At 39.2% G+C, this 27509-nt stretch overlaps 1 long non-coding RNA gene across 6 annotated transcripts in view; it reads right to left on the bottom strand.

The window, feature by feature from the left end:
• Positions 1-27509, bottom strand: part of LOC141570624 (uncharacterized) — a 755563-nt gene that overhangs the window by 719124 nt on the left and 8930 nt on the right. For all 6 annotated transcript variants that reach the window (XR_012494839.1, XR_012494838.1, XR_012494842.1 and 3 more), the window contains exon 2: positions 8483-8557. This is a non-coding gene — a long non-coding RNA (uncharacterized LOC141570624). The remainder of the gene's footprint in view (positions 1-8482; positions 8558-27509) is intronic.

Below are 27509 nucleotides of genomic sequence, written 5' to 3'. Positions count from 1 at the left end.
ACTCATATTTTGCTGGTAGGGATGCAAAATAGTATGGCTACCTTAGAGTACCATTTGGCAGGTTTTTATGAAGTTAAACATATATTTACCATGCAACCCAGCAATTCCACCTCTTGTTTTTTTACCTAAGAGATATAAAAGTGTATGTCCACACAAAGACTTGTAAGCAGATGTTCGTAGTAGCTTCATTCTTAATAGCCACATATGGGAAACAACCCATCAACCAGTAAGGCAACTAACAAGTTGTGAGATATTCATGTGTTCAGTGAGATACTCCTTAGAAATAAAAAGGAACAAAGTACTGCTATATGCAACAACATGGATGAATCATAAAAATATTATGGTTAGTAAAAAGCCAGACATAAAAGACTACATATTATATGGTTCTATTTATACGAAACTCTAGAACATGTAAAATTATAACGATAAATTTTCGATCAATAGTTGTCTGGTGTGAGGAGAACAGGGAAGTACTGAATGCACTGGGAACTTTGTGGTGATGAAAATGTCCTATTATCTTAATTAGAGTAGTATATTTTCTATATACGTGTGTGTACATTTGTCAAAACCCATCTAACTACTTAAAATGACTATTTTGTTGTATGCACATTATACCTCTATAAAGTAGATCTTTTAAAATAAAAACTTTATCTTATAAATGAAAAAAAAAATGTGTCTCTCAAATTAAAATTTCAATAGGTGGGATAAATATGGAATAGACTTAAAGATCAAATCAATGAGCTAGAAGACCAAATATAATGGCTCTTAGCCCCAAAGCAATATCAAGTATTATCGAATAGTTGGATATTTTGGATAATTAAAAAGTTTCATTAGCCATCTACAGGAATTCTATAAAAACGGAATAGAGAAGAAGAATGGGGAATTTCCCGGAAGAAAAATACAATTTCCCAGAGCTGAAGAAAATCAAGGGGCTTCATATTACAAGTACCACTGGCTGCGAAGAAATTAGGACCAAAAAAAAAAAAAAAATTTAAATACCCACACAAATACTGACGAAATTTCAGGATTCTCAGGAAAATAAGAAAATTCTAAAAGCTTTTAGACACAAAACAATCTACAAATAAACAAAGATTGATTGAAATCAGATTTTACATCGGCAACACTGATTGTTCGATGATAATAAAGCAGTGTGTTTAATGTTCTGAGAAAAAAAGCTATTTGCAGTCTAAAATTTTGAACCAAATCAAGCCAGCCTTTACTTAGGAGGGCAAGATATTTTCAGACATACAAGAACTCAGAAAATGCATTATCCTGAGAGTTTTTCCGAAATACCTCAGATCTTTCCAATTTATTTCCATCTCTGCTTGGTTTACTGCTGCCTCGTCTCTCTGCCTCTGGTCTTGCCCCACCCGTACCTTTTCCACTTTACAGCTGGTATGATCTTTCTAAAAGATAAATCTCGGCGTTTGCTTTTCAGTAAAACCCCTGAATGTCTTCTCCACACTCATGTCCAGCCACTCTCCTTTCCCTTCAGCTACTTCTGGCCTCCTGAGAGCCCTCGCTTCCCTCCCATTTCTCTCTGGACAATCATCTCTGAGTCTCTAGAATGTACCATGTTCCCCCCTGATTGCCTCTGCTGGAAATGCTCTTTTCCTGGCTCATTCTTCATCTTCCTTTAGGCCTTTCTTAGTCCTGACATTATGTCCTCAGAAAAGTGCTCTATGGACCACCACTCCATCCTTGCCCCTCCATCAGATTAGGTCTGACTCCTTTGTTTTGTTTTGCACAGTTTTTTTTTTTTTTTTTTTCAATTGGAGTGACAATTGTTAGTAAAGTTACATAGATTTCAGGTGCACAATTCTGTATTACATCATCTATAAATCACATTGTGTGTTCACCACCCAGAGTCAATTCTCCTTCCATCACCATATATTTGATCCCCCTTACTCTCATCTACCACTCCCCTCCCCCCTTAATGACTCCTTTGTAATTGACCCTAATAGCACCTGTACTTATACTTATAATTACAGTAATTATATTACACCGCTGTAACTAAACATATATTCGTATAAGTACTTGGTTGATGTCTTTTTTTTGCTAATAGAGAGTATGCTCTATAAATGTAGTTTCATTTCACCTTCAGCTCTGTGGGTGAGAATGCTGTCTGTCTCCAATGTGTGTTCTCCACTTCTCTAGTAACAGACTAGATTTTCCAGTCTCCCTTGGCTATGTGGCTAAGTTCTGGCTAAGGGGGTGTGAGCAGACACAGAACGTGCAACTTGTGGGCTGTACTCTTAAAGGAAACAGGTTTGATCTTCACTTCCCCATTTCACTTTCTTGCTGGCTAGTAGGCCATCATAAACCTAACTAAGGTCAAAACCTTAGGGAGAGAGGATCGACAAGGCAGGAAGGAACAAGTATCTCTGGCTCTGAGAACCCACCTCATACCAGTACTGGAATGATTTTCTTGGACTGTTACATGAATGAATAGAGGAAAAATACTCCAGATTAGATTGCTAAATCCCTCCCACCTCCTGAAAAATATTACCCCTCTCCCCAAAGAAAGAACTCTAGAATTGCCTCTCGTTTCACTTACGATTCCTTATATGTTTTTTACTTTCACTCATGGGTACCATAAATATTTATTATATTCCATGATCTATTTATACAACCTTTCAATTTTTTATTATCCAGTTATCTAGATGCCCTCTATAAGACCCAGTGCTTCCACGTTATCAATCTTAAATTATAATGAGGAAAGAGTACGTAACTGCAAAATACCTTCTTGTGAGTTCTATTTGGAGTTCCAAACATGTCCTCACCTCAAGGAGAGAGAGGATATCCATGCCAAAATAAGCAAAATTCAAGTCAGTATGGAAAGGTCTTATTATATCTTGAGCATCAAGGGACATTGGCAAGGACGACTTCACACGTAGATGTGGCAGTCAGTTGTTTAAGTGTAAGTATCTATGAATGATTGCAGTGGTCTCATAATTGATCTACCTTCTTGTACTATGAATCCCTCGAGTCTGTCTGCCAAAATGATCTTGCTGAAATGAAAATCTGATCACATCACTTCCTCTGCTCAAATGTACTCACTGGATTTTCATTGCTCTTGGGATAAACACCAAAACCTTCCAGGTGGCCTGCAAACCCCTTAGTAACTTCTGCTTGCTTCTCCCTCTCCCTTGCTCTCTGAGTGACAGCCACATTTGCCTTGTTCTTTAGTTCCCTCCAAAGCACCATTTCCTTTCCTGTAAGAGCCTTCACACAGGATGTTCCTTTTGCTTGAAATATGCTTCCCCCACTTACGACTCCTTCGACTCATTTAACTAGTACGAAATGTCACATTTTTAGGGAAGCAAGCTTTGCCTGAATCTTCAAACTTATTCACATTTCCCACTCTATACATTTATACTATTATAGTTTCTCATAGAACTTACACAGTTATAATTATCTGTGTATTTGTAAGCATATTTGATTCAAATATATCTGCTTTAGTGGCCAGAAGGCTCATGAAAGCAAGGACCACATCTATTTTGCACACCATTGTATCTTTATTAAGTCCTTTATTGGGGACTTAATAAATATTGGTTAAAAAAAATGAATGAACAAATTCATGAATGAGATATGATTTGTCAGGTTAGGGTAAAAGGCACCCCTGCCTACCTTTTCCATTACCCGTCTATTAGGGCCTGGAATTCTCTCCATCGTTTAATTTAATTAACGGGAAATTTATTAAGGGTTTCTGGAATTCTGAAATATATGCTAATGAGGTTCTGTTTCCATCTGTAACAACCAACTAGCAACAATGTGAAAGAGCAGTGCCCCTTGTGGAAATTTTAGGCAAAGCCCTAATTATGTACATAATGTTCTGGGGTGCATACTCAAGTGTGAAAAGGGGAGAGAGAGGATTACAGGAGGAGTGTACCACGTGTGCTGGTTATGAGCTCACACTTTCCAGCCTAACTCTCTGGTTTTGAATCTCTGTCCCATCACTTATGAGCTATTACTCATAGGCAGTTTTCTATCCTCTCTGTGCCTCAATTTTCTCAACTGTAAAATGGAACTAAATATTATGTGCCTCATTGGCTTATGCGGATTCAATGAGCTTAGAAGAATGCCTGACAGAGGACAAGGGCCATATAGGCATTTGTAGGTAAAACATGTTACATGGGGGATGTTGTTCCCAGACAGGTGAAAAACCTGTTATTAGTTACAACAGTCAAGTATATATGAACGCAACTTCAGAGGATAGAGGTCAAGTCTTCCCTCTTCTCACCATCCTCAACATGTTGCTTTGGGTAAAAGAATTGTGCTACTTAGGGGTTTCTTGTTACAGATAGATATCTTCCAGGAACTGTAAACAGGGAATTATCCAATCTTCTTAGCAAGTTCCAAGTTCAAGGCCTGGGATGCTTCATTTTAAATAAACAGAGACTGGAGAGAACTAGTTAATTTAATCTAGTGAACATTTACTGCGAATGACAGGCCGGCTAGCTGTTTCCAATGACCTGTACTTTTGTCCTGCTTGGCACACCGTGGCCACCCGCATGACCCAGGCCTCTTGCATCTGGGAAGGGAGGGAGCAGAGTGCTGGGTGCCACTTTCAGGCCACGGCAGTTAAAAGCTGGTACCCGGCTCTCCTTTACCCCTTATCTGAGGAGGTGCTGGAGAATTTGGACATCCTGCACAAAGCAGAACTTCCAGCTCCTTCCCTTAATTTCAACCCAAAGTTTCTCTTTGTTATATGAATTTAAGTTGGAACCAAGGAGTTATTTCAATGGGGCTTCCTTACTGAGAAGCTGGATGAATGGTTTTATATTGAAAAATAGCTTTGCTATTGTAGTTACAGATTGATTTTAGACTGTTACATGAGCAAGAAATTGTGTCAAGCCAGTGACTCTTGGAGGTCATTTTTATGGCAGTTAGCCTACTACGACTAACATCTAAGAACTGGGCCAGGCACTCTGATCAATCTGTGTAACTCAGTTTCAACTGAGGTTTCCATGTCCTTTGTAATCCAGAGATGCTGTTCAGGTCTCAAGTCCTCTCCCAAGATTAGGTAACATCTGAAACTGTATTCTTATGCTCACCTCTGGCACTGATCTCTTGGTTCTACAGTATTAGAAAAGCATATTCATGCCATTTCTCAAGTGCTTTCTCTATTTCCAGCTGCATCAACTAAACATGAAATGCAACCTCTATTCAATTTTCACCTCCCCTCCCCCTTGCGAATTCCACTCTCACAAAGCTTTTGTTATTCAGTTGACTCTACTGAATGTGGGAGTAGGTGAGCTAGTGCTGGCATTTACTTTGTGCCATCCTACAACTTCAAACAGAATAGCAGACATTTTATTCTTAGAAGTCCTTCACCTCTACTCCACCCAATAAAACTACAAGAGATAATCCTCAACCTCACTAGAATCCATTTTTCTTCTTAACCCTCTTCCTTAGATTGCTCCTAACTTGAGAACACTAAATTTTTCTCCGTATAGTATGTTAAATCAGCAGTTTTAATTTAATGAAATTCACGTCTAGGCCCATTTTTGCAATGCTAAACCCATTAAGTTCATCTTCCATGCAAGCAACCTCTTCCTGTTTAAGGATCATTTCCACAAAGACACAAAAAATACACAGGCGCTCCCACGGGAGGTGTATAGTCCCACGGAAAAGATAAGACAACTACACAAACAATTATAAATCAGAATAGGTTATTACACCTCAACAACCAGATTACTTCTTTCACATCCCACAGGATTCTGAGAGAAAGGAGCAAAACTGACATGGTTCCTCTCTACTCCATTCACTAATAAAGATATCTGAGCTTTGGAGGAATTAAAAATCTTTCCCCCTCACGAAAGGGGAAGAACCTGTGGTCCACAGCTTTTTAACTTCATGACAATGTTCTCTCTCGCCATGGAGAGAAAATTAAACCCTAACTCCCCATTGCAACCCTTCAAATAGTACATTGAGGTTATAAAGACAATTCCATTCAAGGTTTCTTTTTGTTATCTGAGCTTAAATTGGAGCCCTGGAGTTATTTTAATGATACTTTCTTTGCTGAATAGTTTTATATTTAATACTAGCTTTGTTATTGGAGCTATAGATAAATGACTCTCAGTAACCTTTGGTGCTTCAGTTCTGGGCAACCACATTTTAAATAAAGTACAATGCAGAAAACAACTTAGCATTTTAAAAGTCTAGAATAGTCTGATTTCATCATATTACTGATTCTAGGCCAAATGGTTTATTGCATCAGTGACATAAATTGGAGTTAGAGTGCAGAAGAGAATATTGAGCAATTATAATCACCCATTGCAGGGCCGATATTTGATAGAAAGTGTTAATTAATTTTCATTGTTAGGTATCCACTGGAGATGCAGATACTATCATAGTAGTACGATCTCTGAATAAAAGGCTCATATTTTTATTAGACTGTCATAGTTAAACATACCTTAATTGATAAATTGAAATAATAAAGCTTTTTTTCATTGAAGATGATAGTTTTATGTCTCAAAATCCTTGTTTTCTCTTTTATCCTTTAAACATTAATAGATATAATCTTCACTTTACTGTAGTCATAAAAAAAGTTAAATTTCATTACTTTAAAATATGTTATATTTTAACATATTAAAATAACATATTAAGTTTCCTCTCTGAATCACTAACTATATTCCTTTTATGTGGAAGATGTAAAGATTAATAAGAAACTGAGGTGAGTTAGAAATAGTCTTTCTGCACTTATTTAAGAATGAAAAATAAAAATACTACATGATTCCTAAGCTTTCTATATTAGCTCTACTGAATTGATATTCAAAAACAGCTGAGAACAGATCTTAGACAAACCCTGTGTTCTAAACTATAATTGGTTGACTGACTGTACCTTTGAATCAGTATGTTTTACTCTCCCAGAAGCAGCTGCATTTCAATACATCTTTCATGTTGGCGTCTCCCCATAGAGATAGAGTTGAACCTGCCAAAGCTGTGTATATTTTTCTAGCATCTATAAGACTCTCTGAAATAATAGATTTTATTTCATAAAAGCATAGAACTGCAAGTGACTCTGGACTCTTCAGTTATAATTTAAACAGCCCACTTGCCATTTGTCGGATAGCATCTGTTTGAACAACAAGAAAAATCTTAATCAGGTTTGGAAAAGAGCAAGATGTCAATTTTTAAAGCCAACATTTTAATAAATTGAACAATAGGTAAGCTAATGAGAAGTAGAAGTGAGACTATTTTATTATCTTGGTGTTAATTTGCTTTTTTAAGAGTTTTGCTGTTTAACTCAATCCCCCTTTGTTTCCCTTGTGCAAGTACACACAAAGTATGTGGGCTGCAGGGAAACTGCATGGGCCCCAGGTTATCAGAAAGGATGAATGAAGGAGCCCCAGCAAGAGAGAGGCCTTGAGAAGTAATATGGCCTAAGCAGGTCCCAAACTGCAACGTGTCAGAAATACTCAGGGAGTTTTTGAAAATGCAGATTCCCAAGTCTTACCCTAGAGATTTAGACTCAATAGTTATATAATAAGTCAAAACTCAGGAATATATCGGGGGGGGGCAAAAAACGTATACAAGTGAACACACTTTGGTCAGTATTGCTCAAGCAGCAGTTCGCTGTAATCAGAAGTGTCTGGACACTGATGGTAACCAGTTTGAGCGCCTCTTGTAATTGCAGAAGTCACACATGACTTGTATTCATCTTTTGTTATCGGTATGTATTGAGTATTACAATTGATATACAGTTTTCCTTTCTTAAAATGTGTATACATTTTTTTGGCACCCTCTGTGTATTACATTTCTCAGGTAATTCAGATGATCAGCTGATGTGTCACTCTCCCGTTTTAGTCCAGTCCCCCCATCCTACAGAGTACCTGAAAATGGCTTTCACAAAGTGAATTAGTAACCAGAATTAAGTTTAAATCCAACTATCCATATCCTATGGATAGTAATTATTCTAATTGGTAACCAGAATTGAGATTGGAATCCATATCCCATGGATCCCGACGTCCATGTATCTTCAGTGTTACTGTGCTTGAGAAAGAGAAGAATGAAAGAACCATGGGCTGAACACTGAAAACAGAGGGCCTAGCTACATGCTTTTACCTTGGATAGTCCTGGTATCTGTTCTGAAGAATCTGAGTCAGCAATTCCACTGGCATTAATTATGATAGTGGAAAGTTGGAAACAACTCAGTTGACCAACAATAGGATATTTTATACATAAATTATAGCACATAGTTATAGTACAAGGGGAAAATATGTGACCTTTAAAAAGATGATGTAGATGTATACTTTAGACATAGAAATATAGTCATATATATACACATACACAGGGGAAAAAATCTGAAGAATATACATCCCAACATTGACAAGTTATTTTTCTCAGTGAGTGGTTTTCTCACTCAATAAGCAGTGAGATCATAGGAATCTTTTCAAAAGTTTGCTAACCATTTTTCACATACCTTGTCAAAAATCATATTTTGACTAAAATCAACATACACATGCAACATACTCACATATAAATCCAGAGGTGTTATGGCTTTGGAGGCAACATGTTATAGTTCAGTGATTCTGTTGAGCCAAAGTTGAACCTAAAAAAGAGTAAAATTGATGAGAAGGTTGCTGGTTTTTTTCCTTACTACCTTTTCCTGTGGGTTTTGTGTGTGTGTCCTGTAAAACGGAAATAAAGTTATGTGAAATTTGCATATTTATATTAATTGTGTATTTGATGAAGGTGTATGTTTATGTGAAGAGTCTTAGTTCCTACCATATAAATGTTTGCATCACAATACATGTTAGGTTCCCTTTCCCTTAGGAAAGTGACTGGTGGTTTAGAAGAGGCTATAATAATACAAATGTATAGCAGTTTTTTATAGGAAGAAAGAACTGGGATTCTGTAATTGACTTAATATTAGAGCTACAGTTTCACCAAAGATCTTGCCTTCTACTGTGTTTATTAATAATTTAGCTATAGTGGTATACAAAGGAAGTGGTGTGTATTTACAGAGAAAATATTGAAAAACCTCCGTTGGAGATAAGGTTATACAATCTAGCAATAAAAATGTGTGCATGTGTAATATATTGCTCTCTCTTCCGTGTTGACTGCAGCTCTAGTAAGTCAAAGGTGGTTATTTCTTCTATGAGACAGGGTTGTGATGGAAGGAACAGTTGCTCATTTCATGATTCTAATCTTGTCTCTGCTACTGACTTGTTCTGTGATCTTGAGTAACAGATAAACATTAAGTTCAGGGTTCAAAACAAATATGACACCCTTTATAGAAAGTGCTCCAATTAAATGTGTATACAATTGTCTATACAATTGTAAGTATATTTTTATATATACAATATGTATTCATAAACTAAACATACAAAGTTCTTATAGTCTTAAGCTAAGAATTTCAGAGTTCATAAACTAGACTTATCACTCTTTTATAGGTCATTTAAAAATAGATTATCTTTTAAGTCAGATATCCTGGAATATTAAATATTAAACATTAAAAATAGAGGGATGACAGCACAAGGTCCTTTTTGTAACCCCTGCTCCTGACTGCTAGTTTTCTAATGGTGAGTACACTGTGCTGAGACATGACACTAAATGCTAGGCAAGGGGTGTGATTTGGTGATGGTGGCTCCAGATTTTGAGAGTATAGCTCTATATACTTTAAGGCACCTGGGTGTATTCCAGGATCATGGTCCCAAAAGGGATAATAACTAATATTTATTGAGTGCTTATTATTTGTCCAGCCCAGTGCTAAATATTTTACATGCATTAACTCATTTACTCGTAGTTTTATTGATGAGGAAATGAGGCTCTGAAAGGTTAATTAACTTGCCTAAGATTACTCAGCAAGTGAGTGGCAGAGCCAGGATTCCAATTGAGGGCCTCTGACTCTAGAATCACACCCTTAAATTAATGAATCCCTGCACAGCCTTCTCTATGGGGTCCCTGCCGAGCTCCAGGAGAACATAGGCTGTGTTTCTTGTATTCGTATTTTATTCAGAGCGTGGTTCTGGGTATGTATTCAATAAATACACCTAAGTCATGAATAAATGATATCGGTATTTCTCAAATCAGTTGAAAGGTATTTTGCAAATGATTTGTTTCAAATGATAAGGTACCAAAGTTTCAAACTGTCAACTTTGAAAAACCCAATAGGACAAAATCAAGGTCGACTGTGAAATGGTGTCATTCTTTACTCATTTGCCTTTTGATGTCATAATAAACAAATCCAAATAGCTCAGTGGCTTAACACATAAGAATTTATTTCCCATTGACAACATGTCCACTGTAGGTTGGGCAAGTCAGCAGGGCAGCTGTCCTCCATACAGTATCTCAGTACACAGGCTACTTTCATGTGGACCCACCATCCCAATGTAGGGCTCAGAAAAGAAGCAGCAAGGTCAAGCAGGGCTTTACACCTCAGCCTAAAGTTACAATGTAAATGACATGCCACTTCCACTCAGAAGTTATTGGCCAGAAGTAAGTAGAGAGCCTCAGCTAACTACATGGGATCTGATAAGCACAGTCTTCTGTAGCCAGGAGAGAACTAGTATAGGTGAGCTCTACTTATGTCTTCCATAGAGAGAAAGGAATGGGCATGTAGTAGGTGCTGGAATTGCTTATAACATGAGAAATCCCTGCTGAAATGGATCACACTGACCAGTGTTGCCTTAGGGATAGGAGAGAAATAAGAAGTGGGGAAGCATAATTTAAAAAGTGGAGGCAGAGGTTATTATCATGTCTCCTTTCTGCTCTGCTCATGAGTTGGAGAATTTGTACACAGCTGTCATACACCCATACAGAAGGAAGAAAATTACCTCACCATAAACAAACAAAACATTTCAGTAGGTTAAAGAGCTAACTGTAAAAAGAAAATCTATAAAAGTATTTGCAAACATACGAAGAGTAAGATTATTTCCTTAGGCTAAGGAAGCCCATTTTAAGCAAGACACAGTACAAAACCTATACAGGAAAAAGACTGATTATTATCTACATGAAATTTAAAGCTTCTTTTTGACAGAAGACACAGGAAGCAAAGTTGAAAAAAAACTGATGTACTGGGAGCATGTATTTTCAACCTGTCCAACAGAAAAAAAGAATTAACAAACAAAATGTATAAGGAATCCTGAACATAAAAAAGAAAAAAAAAAATCAAAGCATTGAAGAGGAAATACTGAGTACCAATAAACTTATGAAAATATGCTTTACCTAAGTAATAATTAAGAAAAAGCAAATTACAACAGTAATAAGATACCTTTAACTCATCAGACTGGCAAAAATCAGCATGATTAATAAGAGCATTAGAAACATTGTACAGCATTATACCTCTCCAGATAATGTTGGTGGGAATGTAGATGACAATACCTTCCTGGAGGCTATTTGGCAGTAGTTATTAAAATGCACATTCCCTTCAACCCAGCAATTCTAACTCTACTTTTTATCCTACAGAAATATGTATATACACAAAATTGCATGGGAATAATGTTTGCTAAAGCATTATACATCGTATGGGAAAAAATGAAAACAACTTAAATATTCAATAATATTGGAGCATGAGTAAATTACCATGCATCTATGCCATACACCATTACACGTAGCAGTAAAAAAAAAAAGAGTGAGATGAAGGTAATTAGAAGCACCAGGAAAAAATAAAACCAAAACTTTATGCGAAAAGGTATAATGCTAATATTTTTAAATGTGGCATGATTTTGAGCAATTGGCAGACTGAAATATGCAGAATTCATTGTAATAATATATCACCAGTGTTGTGACACTGGAACAATAGAGAAGGAAATACATCACATTGTTTATCACTGCAGTGAACAATATTTACATAGCCACGATAATATAAGTGCTGTTTATTGGTATTCATCTTTTAGGATCAACCTACCAAAGCATTAAATACTTAATTAAAGTTATAGAAGATTCAAAAAGTTACCAACAAAAATGTTCACTAGCTATAACAATGTTACAATAAAAGTAACAGTGACCTAATGTGCTTGGTGGAAGAGGCTGGGAGCAAGATGAAGGCAAGGGTTGGTATGCGAACATCCTTATCTCTCAGAGAAGGGAGAAACACTGCCAGGGGAACTTTTGCTTAGTCTGTATTGTTTCAAATTTGTAATGTGAATGCACTCACATATTCTTTGTGTACTTACTAATAAATTTCAATTTTTAATTTCAATTTTCTAAGAAAAGATAACTAAGTGTGAGAATAATTTTTATTTCAATGTCTAGATATATCTGAGTGCATTTTTAATCTAATTATCTGGAAAATTCTTTTGACTTTCCACTTTAGATGTGTAGAGTAGAATAATTCTTGAAATCCAATATATTTTATAAATGTTTCCTAGTGCATCCCTATAAAGAATCCAGAGTATCCCTCTTTAATTTACCCATTAAGATCAATGTGTATTAAGTAACATGCTTGAAATTCCGATAATATTGTATTAATGTAATACCAAATGAGAATAGAAACATCACCCTAAGATGATTTTAAAAGCATTTAATTATCCAACATAATTATCTCTTAAGCCCAAATTATATTATTATCCTTCTGAAATGCCAACTGTCTTGGTTCATAGGTAAAAGTGGTGGCATTAAAAAATGATAATGACTCCTGATGTGATAGTCAACACCTATCTACTATTTAGAAACACCTTGGTGTCCTGCAAGCTCCTATGCTATGTTGCTTCCAATCAAAAATTAAAAGGAAGGGAAAGGTGAGGCATAAAAGTATGTTAATGAGAGCTTATTTCTACTCTGGCTTATTATTTGTTCCCTCTGTATCTTCTCTGGTGAGCAGGATGGTGCCTGGCATATCCTTACACAAAGCATCAAAGAGCTTCTTCCTCCTCGAGTCTGGAGGCTGCTGGACACCCTGCTGACTTCACAGTCTCGCCTCCCAGGGGGTGAAATAACAAAGGGTGCCTATCACTATCAACAGAGGAAAAAGCCAAGGATGGCTGCCTTCTCTCTTCAGCCTTCCAAATCTTTCACCAATACATCTGATTGGTGGAGCACAAATTGTATCTGAAATCCTGCTTGTTATGAAATATAAGAAATGTTGTGCCCAGGTTTCCAGCCCCTGCAAAACTGGGGAGATATGAGTGTAAAAGGGTCCAGGTACATATAGACAACATCTGGCCCATTTGTATATTACAAGATTCATATGAGTAGCCCTGTTTAACTGGAATCGAAGTATTGGGTATGTGTAGAGAAGACTGAGTGCTGACTGGAGAGAACTGGAGAGGGGGAAGGAAAGGGAGAGAAAGCGAGGCCTAAAGATGAAATGGGTTAAGTGAGTATTTACTAGAGATCCATTATGGTCCTTAATCAGGAGAGTTACATCACTAAAGCAGTCCTTTAGGACAATGCTGTCACTGATGTGATAGAAAGAACTTTGTGTCTATGGGAGTGGAAAGAAAAGCGGAAGGTAGAACCTTGAAGACAATTTTAGGAATTCACAAGTGAGGTTGTGGAGGCTGTGGATTAGGGTAAAAATAGTAAGAATGGAGACAAAAAGGGGCACATATGGGAGATACGGTCTCTGGGTCCAGAAAAGGAAGCTTGTACCTGAGAATGTTCCAGAGTCGAGCAACATGAGCGGTGGGTGCACCACCTGACTGTTCTGTGCCTCCACCTGTCTCCTGGGGAAGCAGGTGTCTTCCCGCAGACACCTCACGGTCTCCAGCCAGCCTACCAGCAATCATCCTTCTCTCAGATAGGACCCAGGTTTGCCTCTGCATTTTTATCTCTTTTTCCAATTTCTTTGGTGTATTTACACTAAGGATGGAAATATGAGGTGTGATGAGCCAAGGAATTCCATCATGTTCCCTCTCTTTCCCACTGACTGAAGAACTCCACAATCTCATCTCCAACCCAACAGTCTTACAACTAACTGCATTTTCTACTCCAACCCCAGTGAACACTGCTTCTGTCAGGCTGATCTTACCATTCATTCATTCATTCATTCATTCATTCATTCGCTCACATGCTCTTTAGTCAACAAATATTTATTAAGTAGCTACACTGTGCCAGGGCCTGCTGAGGATTTCACAGTTAAAACAACAACAATAACAACAAAAATCACTTTATCATGGAGCATGCATTCTATTAGGGAGAGGCAAGCAAAAACTAAAATACAGAGTAAGTGAGAAGGTAAATGCAAGGAAGAAAAATAGTTCAATGCCCACCTTCATAGAATTCTCTAGCTTTTTTTTTTCTTCTTCTTCTTTTTTTTTTGCTGCCTTTCAAAACCCAACCTGCTTTTCAAGATTCAGGACAAATTTTCTTTCTACTTTGTGCCTTGCCTAACCACTTCTGCCCACAGCCTGTTTAATGCCTCTTATTGTTTGTCCCTTGCCTTTGTGTACTTTGTTCATGGTTACAATACTCACCTCTTCTGAAAAGCCCTGTATAAAATAGGTGCTGTTATATGTAAATACAGGAGCTTCAGATTTTTTCTTTTATAGAAATCACATGATTTCTGTAGCAAGATGATACTTTTTTATGAGTCTAATTGCTGTATCTGAAGTAATAAAGTAAAACTTGGGAGAAAAAGACATAATGACCTATATTGGAAATCGGGAGTTAGGCAATAAAAGGGATGGATGGGTTCAAGGCTGGACTGGGACAGGTTTACAAGAGAAGACGGGGTCTTTGTAATGAAGCGATGGGGACAGGAGAAAAAAGAGGGTAGAAGGAATTTATCTGGAGTAGAATTGTTTGAGAGGAACATTATGAGAGGAATACTAAAGGGAAAGAATATGAGGACATAGAAAGGGAGTAAGGAGAGCAGCACCTGAAGACGAAGAAAAATCTGTTAATATAACTTAGTTCATGATAATGTCCTAAGAAGTTGGATATTCATAACCAGAGCAAGGCTAGTCAGAGATATACTTTGGACTGATAATCCTCAAATTTGTTGGATAAGAAAAATCTACTGGTGTGTATTTTAAAATGATAAATTTCTGGCTGTATCTCTAAGCCAACTGAATTACACTCTTCTGGGGACAACCAAAAGAATGTGTACTTCTGCTTAATACTTATTCTAAGAGATTCTTTGATCTGGTAAGTTTGGAAAACACCGCTTGGCAAAACCCATGGCAGGCGGTATCAGATCTTACTGTTTACAGTACTTTTTGGTTGCATTAGCTTTGAGAAGAACCATAAATAACAATATCAAATCTCTGCCAGTTTATACCAGAAAGCTGTGGTCCATGCTGTTGGTTGGCTGACCAAGAGTCCTTCCAACTACCTCACCATTTGCATATAGAGTCTGGAAAAGCTAAATCCCCACTTTCCCAAGTACCCCTGCTTCTAGGCATGCCCATGTGACACATATTGGTCAATTAGATATAAGTTGAGGTATCCTGAAGGCTTCCGGGAATGCTCTTATTTTCTTGTGAGAAGAGATAGACATGACTGGTAACACCCCATGCTTCCTTCCTGGCGTTAATCCAGGTATGGTGCCTCTCTAACCACAGCAGTCATTTGGAGATTGTAGCGAACTAGCACAAAGGACAAGTCAAGAGAGAGGATGGCCCTAATACTGTGGGTCTGGATTGCTTGTTGTGCAGAAGGAAAAGGAGAAGGAGAAAAAGGGGAAGGGGAGAGGATGGGAGGAAGAGAGGGAGAAGTCTACTTTTGGGGTTATCAGTGCACTCACTAACCAACTGAGCTAATCGGCTGCCCGAGAAGTCTATTTTTAAAAGCCATTTTAAAAGTTGGTTTTCTGTTACTTGCAACCAAAAACATTCGTAATTTAATCAAGGGAAGAGTTGGGTGAGCCCAGGCCTGAGATAAGAAAAGACCCCTCGTCCTTAGAAATACACATGCATGAAAGAGCAGGTTTACTTTCTCATCAGGGGATGGATGAGGGCAAGAGTGCAAGAATACCGAGTTTGAGGGAGCCATCTAGAAAGGGTAGAGAACAAAGAAAGTTGATACTTTATGCCTGAGTTGTCCTAATAATAGACTATTTGCCCAAGATAAGGCAAAATTAATTTGCCTTAAGAGGATATATGTTGTAACTTCATGTTCCTTCAACAAAATGAAAAATTGGCACAAGCAAGGTATGGTAAGCAGTAAAGGGGCTTCAGCTACCAGGACATCTGTTGGATGCCCCGAGCAAAGCATCTGATAAATTAATAAATTGTTTTTCTGGCAATTTCATCTCTCACAAAAGAAAACAACAAGATTAATTGCTACTTTGTATTTAATTATGAGAGAGAGAGAGAGAGAGAGAGAGAAGAAAATTGTTGTGAAATGGATGTGGAGTCAGAGGAGAAAGTGCCCAGGTCACATTAGATTGTATGATAGCCAAAGACGTCAAAAATGTGCTTCTGGACCCCAGGAAATGAGATTTTAGGAAATTGAAGGGAGACCATAAGTCAGATGCAAAGGCCTAAAACTCTAAAGGAAAGAGTATTTTGAAAGCCTTTCAAAAATGAAATTTTCAACTCAACAAATATTTATTGATCAGCAACAACATGGGACAATCTGTACCAGAAGCCGTAATTCTTACCCTCAAAGAATGTATAGTCTGTGCAAGGAGGAAAATAAGCACTCAAATGCACAGCTGCCATTTATTGAACATCTACTGTGAAAAACGATATGATTAATAATTTACATATAATATTTAAAATATTTACACATGCTCTGCAAGGTAGATATTATCCTCAGTTAACAAAGAGACTAAGTGTTTAGACTGGTTCAATAAATTGCTCAAAGCCTCACAGCTCCTGAGGAAACAAGCTCCAGCCCCACTCCTCTTTGCATTTATTGGATCAGCTTTATCCCAGGGGCCTAGGGAGGCAAAAGGAAGCTTTGCTCTCTTCTGCTTTCTCCCATGGATATGCAAGAAAACCAAGAGTTCATTTGCAGGGGTTTGGCCCCTAAAACCAGAAGCTTTCAACAACTGACTACACAGGAATAAAAAATCACATTTTTGAAATTGGAATATCTGCTAAACTTCTGATAGAATTCATTCCTTGAATGAAAGACTTGCCACTATCAATCCTTCTCTATTTAAAATCATTCTCCTAAACTGTCAGGAACTTTGGTAAATCAGCACTTAAAGTACAACTGCTTAATGACAGAATGCATAAAAAAGATTCATCTCAGCATTCTAAGTTACATATTTTTTAAAAATAGATCAACTCTTTAATGTTGAAAATAACTTAGTTGTACAATGTGTTTAGAAGCCTAAAATGTTCAAGAGTAGATAAAATTAGAACATAAGAGTTTTACTTTAAACATGTAGTGAATTACATAATAGATTAAATAGTTGACTAAAATAAAACTGAAGTCTTGACCAATTACATACTGATTTATATATATATATATATATATATATATATATATATATATATATATACACACACATACATTCAATTTGAGTGAAACAAGTAAATAGTTTTTTCTCTATAGCAGTTAGTTAATCCTTAACTGAATTATTGGAAAACTAAATTTACATTACACATGTATTTACCTATGTAACGTCAACTTACATGTTTTAGTTAAAAATAATAAAACCATTGAGGTCACTAGATGTGAGTAGTCTAGGACCTATGTGGTCAGAGGTTCACAGACTTTGGTTCAGATACCAGCAACAAGAGGTAGTTTCAGCCAAAGAACTCCACTGAATTGAAAGAGACACATAACTCACCACCCCCTATTACCTGTATATTTCTGGAAGAGGAACATACCCAATAAACTGAATGTGAAGTTTACACTACAACTTTCAGCATACACCACACTAGCTTTCCTGAAAGTTGAGGGGAAGGTTAATCGTCCATGCTTTTCTTTCAGAGGCAAAAATTGATTGTGTTTGGAAGTCAATCATGATGAAATTTGATTCATTCACCTCTCTCTATACACAGACAAATTAGAGAAAATCACAAAGCACATGTAATCAGTGTTTTGCTTTGTACAGAGACACGTATAGAAACGATAGGTCATAATCCTCTCCTTACCTATAGGGAGGCCATGATAGTAGGGCGAGCACACATGGCACAATTGGGTGTTAGCAACTAACTTGCTCACTCTAGCCACATCCTGCCCTTGGTCCCAGTGGAGGAAGGTGTATCTAGTTCGAACTGGTCCACTCAAAGGGGCACACAGGCCCTGAGTGTGCTGGCTGAGGTCCTCAATGGCCCTGCTTTCATGAGTGAGAAGGACAAAGGAGGTCACCCAGAAAAAAGATGTTGTAATGGGGACATTGGAATGAATGTATAAATGCAACTTCAACTCGGCACTTCTGGGCTCTGTGCTCTCCAGACAGCACAGCTCTGAGGCTGCAGAGTACAAGGCCACATCGCTGGCGCTTTGGTACAGGGAGTGGGATGCACCTGCCTCCGCACAGAAACATACACTTCTCAGCCAGAGGGCATTTACATGAGCCTGCTGGCTCTCAAGGAATATAACCGTACTTGTCTGCCAAAAATCTGGCCTCAAATAGACCCCTAGCCAATACTAGTTTATGGCTCTGATGGGAAAAAATAAAATTCCATAATTTGTTCTTTTCCTACCTCCTCATCCTCTTTTTTCCCCCCTTGACCCTAATTACTCCTTGACCTAGAATCTCAGGGTGTTAGAAAGTGAAGGATCCTTTGAGATGAAACCCAGCAGCCTCTTGCTTTCTGCATGATAAAACGGAAGCCACTTTTTGCTTTCTGCCCCACTTAATTCTTCTGCTATCTGCTCACATTTTTGCATCATTCACAAGCTCCTGGAAAACAGGAACTAGAATAATCTGCTCACTGCAAATTTTGTTCTGCCTCGTCCCAAACCAAAACTAAGGCGTATAAGAGAAAGAAAGAAAATGAGAAACCTACAATCTTTGAAAAGTTAAAACACTGTTGATGTTCATTATACTATTTGTACCTCAAACCTTTTATTTCATTAGTTAAAAACTGCTTTGAGAGTAGGGGCTGTGTCTTTTAAAGTATCTTTTAATATATATGGAATCTAGCACAGTGTCACGAATGCCCAGGAGTTTAATAAATACTATTTGTTGATGATGAGTTGGTCTATCCCCTAGCCTACTGGCAGTATCCCACATAATCATCCCAGACACAGGAGAATCCATCCTGCTTTTACAGACCTCCAGGGAGCAAGAGCCTAAACCTTCTTCCATAACTCATTTCTGCATCTAATAAGGCTTAATGTCTGCTGGAAGATTCTTCCCAAGAAGGTGGCACGTAGGAATGTTGCAGAGTAAGTTTTGGACTCCCCCTAAGGCATTGAGCCAGTCACTGGAATGACTAGGACCTATCCTGGGGGTTGGGAAGCCTTGGTGGGTGCTGGTGGGGAAGGTGGTCATATGAGGAAGAAAATGGGCAGAGACTAGTCGCCTTTCCTGCTCTGAGGAAGTGGCATTGTTCATACCCTGTTTCCCCAAAAATAAGACCTAGCCAGACAATCGGCTCTAATGTGTCTTTTGGAGCAAAATTTAATATAAGACCTGGTCTTATATTATTATATTATATTATTATATTATATTACATTATTATATTATATAAGACCCACTCATATTATTATAGTATATTATATTATTATATTATATTGCATTATTATATTATATAAGACCCGGTCTTATATTAACTTTTGCTCCAAAAGACTCATTAGAGCTGATTGTCTGGCTAGGTCTTATTTTCGGGGAAACACGGTACTTGTTAATAGAACTGCCCAGTGTTAAAGGGACTTGGGATGGGTAGAAGTCAGGAAGTTGTGGAGGTGGGGAGAGCCCTATGATGCTGGAAGGCAAGTCTGCCATTGGCTACCTAGCTTTTTACACCCATCCCTACAGCTGTCTGTGAGGATTAACTGCCATTACCATTCCCCATTACTATTCCATGGACATCAGTGTTAGCTCCTATTAATGGAAAAGGAATCAGCATGCCCAGCCACCATGCTACAAGGGATCTGAACCCTTCCTTTGCAGGGTGTGTGTGTGTGTGTATGTGTGTGTGTGTACATGCACTCGCACACAAATGAAAGGGCTTGTGGAGGTATAAAAGTAGAGTGACAGGAGGTAAATGAAGGAAGGCTTAGAGGGAAACTAGAAATCTCTCAGGCCAAAGTAGACTGAGCCAGGGATACAAATCACAGCTGAAAATCAAAGCCAATGCCCAGAGGAAGTGGAAATTCGGTGGAAGCCTAGGAGAGGAAGTGGGAGGATAGAGTTGGAGGGAGAATAAGGACTGAGGTGAGGAAGCACAGGCCTGCTGAGATATGTGCACCGGGCGGGATGAAACAGAGTTGGGTCTCCAGAAAAACATGGGTTGGCAAACTCCAGCTGAGAAGTAAGTTTCAGCCTAATGGTTGGAATAATGTTGGGGGCTTCCATCCACCCTATGTCCATGTCCTAGGCTGGTGGAAGGGCAACAGTCGTGTGTGATCAGAAAACATAGACAGAAGGAAGGCAGCTTGGTGGCCAGGCCTCCCTACTGGAAGCTTGGGATGAAATACAAGTGGATGAAGCTGGTGCTGCTGGATAGATCTGAGGAAGTATTCAGATGGGGAACCACCAAGACAAGTTACAAAATTCTGTTGTTCCCTGATTGTTTGAAGGAGAGAACATGGCCCACACCAAAACTGGAAGCTTGCTCTGAGGTAGTTGAGACCAGGTGAGGTTGGGCACACAAGGCCAGAAGAGAACTGGTCCCTTAATGACATCCAATTGGTACCTTTATGACAACCTTAGTCACTTAGGAGAATCTAAGTCAGTTTGGGTGAAAAACACCCCGGTGTACTGTGCCTCAGCCAGTCTTTCTTAGGGTCTCTACAAACAGAAGGCAGTTGATGGGAGAACAGTAGAAAGCAGTGGAATTAAAAACCTAGGATAGCACAAGAAGCCCTAAGTGGCATTAAGAGCTTGAAAAGCAAATGTGGGTGGAAAGGAGTGAGTCATAAATAGTGGTTTGTAAGCCTTCTAAAAACTGTCAAACCTTTGGAATAGAACAAAGCCTCCATACACTTGTTCCATCCCCTATTTCTTATTAGCCCCCACAAGTGAGTTTCTATAGCTCTGCAGGAACTTGATGTTATTTTGCTCAAATTGTAAATGATTTATTTTTATGAATGTTGAATCACAGGACCATGGTTAAAGAAAATAATCTCCACATATAAGAAAAGAATCCCTAATATGCTACCCAAACTCTTCTCTTCCTCCCTCACTCGTGTGTGTGTGTGTGTGTGTGTGTGTGTGTGTGTGTGTTGATTGGGGTGGCTGTCCCAGATATTAGCATTATCGTTAACACACAATTTTTGAGGAGCTTTCAAGTCAAAAAACTTGAATTCAAATCTAAAGCTGACCAGAACTCCAAATACCGTTCCTGCTTTTCTTAGCATTTCCCAATTTCTCTGGCACATGTTTACAAAATATAATGAAATACCATTTATTAAACTTTTTGGTTATAGTGGGCCTTTTGTACACTTTTGCTTATGTGATATTATGTACCCATTTTACATTAAATCAAGCTGCGTCAGCTCATTTAAGGTGTTTATAGTGGGATTTCTATAACACTCTACCAGCTCAAATATTTCCTCTATAAATCTTTAGAAAACAATGTTTTGCTGCATACTGATACTGATTTAGGCTTATGAAATCGGTTGGGGGGGATGGGTGGCGCAGTTGGTTAGAACGTGAGCTCTGGGCAACAGGGCTCCCAGGTCGATTCCCACATGGGCCAGCGAACTGCACCCTCCACATCTAGAATGAAGTCAATGAGCTGCCGCTCAGCTCCTGGGTGGCCAGATGGCTCAGTTGGTTGGAGCACGTCCTCTCAACCACAGGTTGCTGGTTCGACTCCCACAAGGGCTGGTGGGCTGCCCCCCTGCAACTAACAACGGCAACTGCACCTGAAGCTGAGCTGTGCTCGCCACAACTAAGATTGAAAGGAAAACAGCTTGACTTGGAAAAGTCCCGGAAGTACACACTGTTCCCCAATAAAGTCCTGTTCCCCTTCCCCAATTAAAAAAAAAGAAAAACAGAAATCGGTAGGTTTTATCTTACTTATTATTAATATTCTAATCTCACATTTTAAAAAGATTAGGGGAAAAGAAACCCTTTGCCCATATTTAGGATGTGTTTTATAATCATCTCTTTTAAGCACTTCCCAACGTTCCCACCATGGTACCCTTAATGGTGGAACTTGTGCCTCTGTAGGATGGTTAGGGTGAGAGATGGGGCTAAGGGAGTCTGAAGAGTGTGCCTTAAATGCTCTGCCCACAGCTGCAATGGTCTTTAAACATTATTTTGTCTTAGAACTCCCTAATATCTCTTTGTTGTACTATAAAACTACTCCATCTCCCCAACACACATCACTTCATGGATAAACTGACCCTTCAGAATAATGTACCACGTTTCTCTAATAGGCTTGTTTCTTATGCTTCTATTAATTTATCAAATTGAGTAGTTTGACATCATCCTTATGTATTGGTTAATTATGTTTTTTTTGGGGGGTCAATTTTGTAAGTAGTAAGCTTGCAAATAGTATTCTAAAACACTCCAAATGAAAAGCTAATGGATTCCAGATGTATATAATAATGACAGCTCACCTTGAATGCTTACTTTGTGCCTTGCACATTAATAAATATAACACACATAATCTTTGCCATCAAGAAGCTCATGGTCTAATGGATGAGATAGACTGTAAATCAAATAATTAGACAAAAACAAGCAAAATGGCCTCTCGGATAAGCTCTATGAAGGAGCAGAGTCCTGTAATAAAGACAGCATATGAATAATAGAGCAATTTGATCTTGTCCTGGAGTTGGGAAAGTCTTCCCAAAGAAGTGATGCTTGAATTGAGACCTGGAGAAAGAGTGAAAGTGTAGGGTTAGCTAGGGTGGGGGAAGGTGTGGATGTTGGCATGGGGAGAGAGGGTGTCCAGGCAGAGGCTACTCAGAGGCAAGGCTTTGTGGTGGAAGGGTACATGGTACATGTAATGAACGGGCGGAAGCTCAACTTGGCTGCAACACAGAGCCCAGGGGCAGAGGGGCACATGCATGCGGGGCTTCAGAGAACTTCGGGCATTAGAGGATTTTCAGCTGCTTTGTGTGAACGTTTTGGAGGAAAGAGGTAAAGGATAGTGCAGCTGGGTCAAATTCTAAATGCATATATAGTATTTAATCGATTCATAGGATTTAAAGAGATCTCTAAGATAAAATTTATTTCAGGCTTCCAAATATTAATTTACCTAGCCTACTCCAAGTAGATGGTTATTTATCATCTTGTACCTCCACAGAATGTGTTCCTAAAATGTACTGTGGGGCAGTTCTCTTACTACTGTTTCTCAGTTCATGTGTACTTTCGTGGGCTTGCCTTGGGTCAACACAAGCATCCTTATCAGGGAGATGTCAATGGACCGCTCAAGGGGCAACGCAGTGAGTTCAGTAGGTGCTTCCTTGAGTGATCAGAAAGATGGCCTGGGCAGGGTTTATGGAGCAGGTGAAAGCATCTCCAAGCCTTTCTGCCTGAGCTAGTAGTCCCGTTCAGGCGTCTGAGCTGCAGTGGACCGAAGCTTCCCAACTCGGCATTTGTCTCAGCCTTGCCCGTCTGTTATATTTTTCTTCCCAAACTTCATGTTCCTATTGAAAACTTTTCTGTCTTTGTCCCATACCAATAAATCACCTTCGGCTGTATACTAGATAGTCTCCCAACACATTAATTCATGTTAAATGTAATGGAAAGTTCTAATTATTTAGAAGCCATGGCTTCCTGTCAATTCTTAGGTTAAAAAAATATGTATTTTGTAAGTTTACTCTTCACCTCCTTAAAACTATACCTTTGCATTATATAAGAATGCCTTTAGTGATTATTGTGCTTAGCAGTGTCAAGTTAAAGATGGAAAGAGAAGACTGTTTTGGGTCTAGTTATGAGGCAGATAGTTTGGGGCAGTTGGTGGGACAATTAGCTGTCCCTCTAATAACAAAATATATAAATTGTTTTTACAGCTGGGCTTCCTTATTGCACAGATGACCTCTTTAAAGGAGACACTATAAACTGAGAGTCAAGTTTAGTAACAGACACAATTTCTTCCTGCTGCGGGCAGGCTAGTCTCTTCCCAAAGACATTGAGACATTCCATTCTGAGGTACTGAGAAGGAAAGTGTGCTACTCCATTTTCCCTGAAATAGAGTAACTGAGTTTCATTGCTCAGCAATATTGTCTTGGGCTTCAGTTCCTAAATGGAATGTGGCATGAAAGATAATTTTTGCAGAGCTGCTCCTGTGTGCAGCTGTGCATGGCATAAAAATCCCCAGAGCAAACCTGCGGGTTGCCAGTTAGTCCTGAAGCACCTCCACGGAACATACCTCAGATTCACAAAGCATCACCAGAGTTAGAACTTTATGCCCTTTTCCTTATCATAGCGCCCTCCAACTCCTGGGGGTGGGGTGGGGGGTAACTCGAGTTAAACAGCCAAATGACTGGCAAGGAGGGCAGGGTCAGACTCAGGTAAAATGATAAGGTCTGCAGATTATTTCTTTAGAGTAGAAGTTGGCAAACTGTAACTCACAAACCAAACCCAGCCACAGTCTGGGGCTTCAAATGACTTACAGATTTGTAAAGGATTAGTGGGAACCACGATACCAAGGAAGACAACTATGGCCTGCAAAACCTAAATAATTAAAACAGTTACTCTGTGACCTTTACCGTAAAAGTTTGTCCACCCAACTTCAGAGTGCTCACATTTCCCTTTCTCTGACTTCACTCCTCAAATTCCTCTTTGACTCCTTTGCAGAAAGAAGTCCCCACCTAGCCCTCAGCTCCAGGTTTATTTACTCAACAATTAGAGCTAATCCTCCTGCCCAAAGGTAAACCCCTTGAACTAGCCGCCTATTCCCAGCTGGAGGGAGGGCTGCTGATCTGCTTCTTGCTGTCTTTTCCCCCCCATTCCCTTCCGCCTGGCTTCCACTCTGTGCTATGGAATGGAACTACCCCTCCTCAGGCTGTGGGTACCCCAGTTCTCAATGTCTGAGGGCAAGGGTTCCTACAGCCAGGAGATTCTGGAAACCCAGGGTTTTGTGTATCCTCTGCAAGAGCAGTGGAAGAGATTTGTTCCTTGGGATTCCCTGGGTTACGACACCTGTGGTCCTGAGAGAGTCTTTCCAGATCTTTGGGCTCAGCTGGTGACTCATCCTATCTAGCTGCCAGCCCTTCAGCAGCCTGTTCCCCAACCCCCCTTCCTACACACACACACACACACACACACACACACACACACACACACACACACACAAACCACCAGGCTTGGATCTGTTTGCTCTATGGAGTTGTGGTTAAGGGCATGAATTCATTCACCTAGATGAAAACCCAGTTCTGACATTTGCAAGCTAGGGAACCTCAGGCAAATCACTTAATCAGCCTGTGATTCGGTTTCCTCATCTGTGGACAGGGGATAATAATAGTTCCTCCCTCATCCGGCTGTGGCGAGGATTAAATGAGTTAATCTGCGCAAAATTGTTTTGAACGAGGCCTAACACATGGTTAGTACTCAATAAAGTGCTAGCTTTTACTACTATTTGATGTTCTGAGGTTAAGCTGTGCGTGTCAAGGGCTGGTTTTGGTCCCAGTCTCCGTGTCCTCAGGCTGTTGCTCAAGGTGATGTCTGCTCTCAGGCCACGCCACCCCAGAGGACAGGCAAGACGGTGAAACAGGTGAAATGTGTTTAAGAGACTTAATATTAAGAGACTTCCTACCTCCTTTATTCTCTATGCCTCTGACCATACAGAATAATAATGACTCAAAATAACTTGTTTTTATATGCAAGTAGCAATCTGCTTTCAGAAACATTAATTTGCTGCAGAGAGCAGCCCTGTGAAAGAGCTGGCACAGGGTAGGCACCCAGAAATGTTGAGTGAGTGAGGGAGGTGAGCTGTGAGGCTGCCAGTAGGCAGAATGATCTGTCATGGCTGATCAGTCAGTGGCCGTGCAGAGGGGGTTGATAAACATTTTGAATATACACGTTGAAACAGTTCGTTAATGCGATCCCTATTTTACCAGTGAGGAAGCTGAGTTTCTGAGATGGTTGATACCTTGTCTAAGATCACACAGCGGCAAAAGTAGAGCTGCATCTAGAACCCACATAGTCTGGCCTCTAAACTAGCCCTGTGGCTAGTATACCTATCACTAAGTATGCATAAAATCCAGTTGGTTTTATTTGATTCTGAAAATAACCTGGGTACTGACATGCACAGCTGTCCTTGCTTTTTGCTTAAGGAGAGCACAGCATGAGAAGGCTGATAAGGGGAGGGAGCTCCCTTGCCCTGGGAGGAGTCCCTTTCAGTCTCTGTAGGAGTCAGTTTGCCCCAAAGGACAAGTGACTTACAAGACTGTGGGAAGGAAGTGAGCGAGCACACAATGCTGAGTGACTTCCCCTCCCTTTTTGGAGGGGACTTGCCTTGGTACACAATCACCCTTTGCCCCTGGGTTAGCAGTTTTCCCTGTGGAGAAGAGCTGTGACTGGTCAGTTCTAACTGTGGCTGGGTGAGATTAGGGGAAGGAGAATTTTAGAAAGCCCAGGGGGCGGATATCTAACCTTTCATCTCTAAAAAATAAAAGACAGAGAAATAAATACATTTTTACCAAAACCAAACACAATTTACCAAACTTGTTCCACAGAATACTATCTACAAAATTTTGAAAGGTAGGTCTTTAAAAAAAAGGGTTCAATGGGTTTCTAAGACTTTCATACTACAAAGTTTCTCAGTCTTTAATATGCTGCTAAACATTGCAAATGTCTAGAAAGTGGATTTAATATGTGAGATTTCCCAAAGTCTTTAATATTGGAACCTTTTAATCCCAGAAGCACAAGCTATGTGCCCATAACAAGTGGAACACAGTTTGAGAAATCTTGACGTAAGAACATGATTGCAGCTGTAAAAAAAAAAAGGAAAGAAAGAAGAGAAAAAGGCTGTTACCTACTAAAGACATTTGGGGTCTTCTTCTCATAAAGTTAAGTCAACTCACTTTCTAGTGGCTATACGGTCATGCACCCCATAATGATTCCCATCAACGAGGGACCACATATAAGATGGTAGATGGTAGTCTCCTAAGATGATAATGGAGCTGGAAAATCCCTGTTGCCTAGTGACATCATAGCCGTTGTAAAAGTCGTAGTGCAACTCATTACTCATGAGTTTGTGGTAAAGCTGCTGTAAACACATCCATTGCACTGCTAGTAGTATAACAGGATAGCACATACGATTATGTATATGTAAAACCTGATAACGATCACAAGTGACTATGTTACTAGTTTGTGTAATTACTATACTATCATTTTTATCATTATTTAGAGTGTATTCTTTGTACTTGTTGAAAAGAAAATTTTGCCATTGAACAGGATGCCGTGTTACTCTGGCATCAGCCTCATACATCTCGTGTTTACTGTGTCTCTTGGTTGCATCATTTTTCTCTGTGCTTCATTTAATCTCGTGTTTTATAAATTTAACATAGCCTGACTGTACAGTGTTTATAAAGCCCCAGGAGTGCACAGTGATGCCCTGGGCCTTCACATTCACTCCCCACTCACT

The sequence above is a fragment of the Rhinolophus sinicus genome, linkage group LG01 (assembly GCF_036562045.2).
Source record: "Rhinolophus sinicus isolate RSC01 linkage group LG01, ASM3656204v1, whole genome shotgun sequence".
In the NCBI taxonomy this organism is placed as follows: domain Eukaryota; kingdom Metazoa; phylum Chordata; class Mammalia; order Chiroptera; family Rhinolophidae; genus Rhinolophus; species Rhinolophus sinicus.
The sequence above is the reverse complement of the archived record's forward strand: the minus strand, read 5'-3'. Positions and strand labels throughout refer to the sequence as shown.